This window comes from Glycine soja, chromosome 14 (genome assembly GCF_004193775.1).
Source record: "Glycine soja cultivar W05 chromosome 14, ASM419377v2, whole genome shotgun sequence".
In the NCBI taxonomy this organism is placed as follows: domain Eukaryota; kingdom Viridiplantae; phylum Streptophyta; class Magnoliopsida; order Fabales; family Fabaceae; genus Glycine; species Glycine soja.
Window position 1 is genome coordinate 10,269,489 of NC_041015.1, and position 4,817 is coordinate 10,274,305.

Genomic DNA, 4,817 nt, shown 5'->3' on the forward strand with positions numbered 1-4,817 from the left:
CATAGGAGGCACTTGGACCTCGAATCCAAGAAACTCTATCCTCTGCTCATAACAAACTTCAACTGCCAATAAGTTGTTATTGGAGTAAACTCTACCCTGCAATCAAATAATCACCACCAAGCAAGCAAGCAATAAATTAGCTAGCTCAGGTGAAGCAACTTTGATAATTGATGACGTGCCGCTTGTAGTTTACAAATTCGGTCATCATCTATCGATTTAAATAGAACTATATAATGTAAAATAAATAAAATTGCAAAGATGCTGACCTTTGACCTCAAATTACTTGGCGACCATAAATGCCTTAACTCAAGATCTGAAGTAGCTTGTATTATACCTTGTGGTAAGCCCTTCAGGTTTCCGGAAGTTTCAGTATATGCCTGCACAGTGGCATCAAAACCACCCACATGAAAAAAGAATATGTATCCAAATTACATTATAAAATTAATATTGTAAAGTAGGCAGGTGCATCAAAATTTTCAAGCAGCCATAGCCATCATTCATTATAACCCGCAAAGCTTTTGTTCTAAATGCATCAAAGCTTAAATTTAGAAGGAGTAAGAAAACTGATTAGCATCAAAGTATACCTTTTCTTCTTCCCTGATATTCTACTGTTTGTCTATCTAATAATAAAAAATGAAAACAGTAAATTTCAAATTAGAACAAGAAGTACAAGAATACAATGTCATGAACTGCTGCATTATAAGGTAAAACTTGAGCCATGTAGCTGTCATCTGCCAAAAAAAATGGCTTTTGAATGGACACCATAATTTATACTAAGAGCTGGAAAAAAGTTTCAAACAAGGCTATAGGGTTTTATGCTGATATACATTTTCAATATCACTTAATGACAACAAAGAGTTTGATCATTTATTGTTTTTCAAAACCACTTCACAAATTTCCTAACCATAATAGGGACATTGTTATACTACTCTGGATAAAGCAGCATTACAGCAGTAAATGATCCTTAACCAAATGCAAAACATAAATTTAATCAACATTTTCCCAAACAGTTATGACATGCAATCTCTTACCTATTCTTGATAACTTTGATACTTTAGAGTCCTATACACAACAAACAACATTACTATACAAACAACCGCCATAAAAGGTAGTTGTGTCATCTTCAAACTTGATTTTCCCTAGTCCAAGAATATCCATAATGTGATGTTCTAGGAAATAAGGCACTCTTATGAAGATCCAATATTATTGACTGCTCAAGCTAAGGAGCAGTACGAGAAGGTACTAAGCAACATTTTCTGGTTATTTTTTCTTCTTTGTTAGAGGTCATATGAATATTGTCCTCCTACATTATGACATTGATCAAATATCAATTTTTCATTAGTATGATTCGATAGTTACTTTGTCCATGTTTGAGTTTATACTTATAACAACCATTATGATATGGTGGTCAAAGAAATGTAGAAAAATTTAACCAAGGCTCATAAATAGTGATATCTTTCAAAGTTCTAGATGGTGTGCCAACTAATTGATAATTGGATTTCAAACAATACTGTATTGAGAAAATAATAGAAAAGAAATGGCTTGTGACATTTTGCATCAGGAAACATTGGAACACTTGATAACTATTGATTTGATTGAATAGTGCAAAGAAGCCAAAGTTGAGAGCTTAAGCTATTAGGTGAATGTACTTTTGATCTTGTATGGCATAGAATGGAGGTTCATTAATTAAATCTCAAGTATACTACACTCTTTATTTCTAAAAGTGGTTTTGAACTCCAATGTTGAAACTAATTGTAGGTGGATATCATCTCCATTGATTTCTCAATTGAGTTACCCTTTAGATTGAAGCAACCTATGGTTAAAGCAGTTGTTCAGGTTTGCTCTTGACTCTCACCTTTTTATTTCCTAAATCTGAATAAAAATATGTAGTAGTGACTATGAAAAATTGGAACATCACTCTAGCTATAATCCATGTAAAGTAGCTTATTATGCTTTCCTTTATTTACTATTTTACTTATTTTGACATTGGATGAGAAGACTAACTTAAATTAGTTCGATTTCAATCTAGTTAGTGTTATAAAGTTCAAGAGCATTAAGGCTATTAAATAGCCACTAGATCTTAGATGCTTGGATCTGATTTTTCTTTTGCCTATAGAGTACATGTCTTCTACTTTTTTGTTGTTGTTATTTTCAAAAAAATCCATCACAAGTATGAAATTGTAATTTCTTTCTCTTGTTTCATGTCGTATAGGTGAGATGTTTTTGGTCAATTCATGCCTTTGGTTGGTATTGACTGGTCAGAGAGGTGTTGCACATTTATTCTCTGCTATCAAGGTTTGTTTATCTTGTCCTTATCTTTAGATGTTTTGATATTGGTTCAATATGATAATGTGGTTAAATCCTCTTAAAACCAATACGTTAGTATTGCATGACACATGTTATTAGGAGAAAGGTAACCAAGAAAGAGAAGATATTTGATCAAATTGGGTGGTGTGATTAGGGAGAAAATCTTAAATTACATTGCAAGTCATTTTCTAGAACAAGTCTAATAAACGGAGGGGTGTTTAGGGATGTGTGCTAATGATAGGTGCTGGGCTTGTTTACTGACTTCAAGGGTCAGCACCTCCTGAATAAGGAAGAAGAAGATAATTCAAGGTAAGAGGGAAATTCTTATTTCTCATATCCTGCTTGTTTATTTACATAGATATATATAGATGGAATTCCAATAACATATTTGTGCAAATTCTATCCAAAAGGAATATTCTACTAATAACGGATTTTGTTATCCATGTCTTCCTATGAGGGAGCAAACACCACAAGCAGGATTTATGCTGATTCTACTAATTCGTTCTTCCAATTCTACCCTTAAACGTAATCATCAAGGTACACTGGCTTCACCACTCTTCTCTTAGTCCCTTATTCTCTTTGCACTTTTGTTGCTGGTGCTTCCTCTATTTCTGGAATTATGAGCTTGCTCGTATCATTCCCCGGCCCTTGGAAATTCACCTTGTCCTCAAGGTGATATGCTTGGCATAGTTGAGTCCAATCATCCCAAGAGGTCTTATCTGGTGACATACCTTGCCATTGAACGAGAACTTCCCAGGAGTCTGGTGTTGATCCTGGAACCTTATGATAATTGAGGATAGCGAGAGGAGAAATCACAGGTTGTCCATTAATGAATTGTGCTGGTAAGGATGCAATTTCAGATTGTGTTGGTGAACCCTTGAATGGCTTAAGTAGAGAGCAATGGAAGACTGAATGTATCTTAGCACCGTCTGGTAACTGGAGCCGATAAGCCGCCGCCCCAATGCGTTCTATCACTCTGAATGAGCCATAAAACAACTTGTCCTGTTTACCCGAACTTGTTCCAGGTCCTTTGGCAGTTAATTATCGGTGGGGTCTGAGTTTCACCAGGACCCAATCATTGGGTTGATAGGCCACATCCCTACAATTGTTGTCAACATACTTTTTCATTGTATCTTGAGCCTTCAGAAGCTTTTGACGTATGGTTTGGAACGTCGCGTCTCTGTCCACCAACAATTCTTGCACTACATCAATCTTAGAAGGCCCCACAAGGTACTATAGAAAAGTAAAGGGTTTGCGGCCATAAGTGATTTCATATGGTGTTGAACCTGTGCTCACGGACCACGAGGAATTGTGAAACCATTCCATCCAAGGGAGGAATTTTCCCTAAGTTCCCGGCCTGCAATGTATAAAGGCATGCAGGTACTGTTCAATTACACAGTTGAGCACCTCGGTTTGACCATCACTCTGAGGATGGTATGCCGAGCTCATTTGCATCAGAATGCCACTCAAGCAGAAGAGTTCTTGCCAGAAGTGGCTAATGAACAAAGGATCTCGATCGAAAACTATGCTCTGGGGAAAGCCTTGAAGTTTCACCACCGTGTTCATGAATAATGAAGCGACCATGTGAGCAGTGTGAGAAATGGGTAGCATTCCCAAATGTATTCCCTTCGAGAAATGGTCCACCACCACAAGGGCAGTCGTATTCCCCTAGTATGCCGGTAATCCGACAATTAAATCCAGCAATAGGTCCTCCCATGGCCGGTAAGGGACCGAAAGAGGACATAGCAAACCTGTGGATTTCTTGGATTCATATTTTATGAGTTGGCATTCCATACAATTAGCAACGAATCGTGTAACATCTTCCCGGAGCCCAGACCAATAAAAGTTTTCCGACAGTCGAGCCAATGTCTTGGTGACACCTACATGGCCGCCAATAGGAGTGGCATGATACTCCTGGAGGAGAGTGGCAATGATTGGCAAATCGCGAGGAACCCAGATGCGACCCTTGTGAAGAATAAGGTTCTGTGCGAGAGAGAACCCAGGATGTTTGGTAGGATCATCCAAAATGTCACGACGGAGTTGGCCGTAGTCCGCATAAACGTCTAGCTGGGATCGTAATTCCTTTAGAAAGGATAAACATGGGACCGAGAGAATCATGGTCAACGAAGGTTGTTGCTCCGACAATTTGGACAAGGCGTCGGCGACCTAATTGTTGGCACAAGAATGATACTGGATATCATAGTCATAGCCCATCAGACGTGCCATGTACATGTGCTGCTCTGGTGTTTGAATTACTTGACTGAGTAATTCCATGAGACTACGATGGTCGGTGATGATCGTGAAATGGTGACTAAGCAAGTATTGGTGCCATTTTCATACCACCATGGTGATGGCACAGAGTTCGTGCACATATGTCGACGATCGCAGAAGATTGGAAGTGAAGGGCTTGCTAAAAAAGGCAATGGGGTGGCCTTGTTGAGACAGGACGACATCCATTCCGACCCCGGACGCGTTTGTCTCAAGAGTGAACGGTTTGTTGAAGTCTGGTA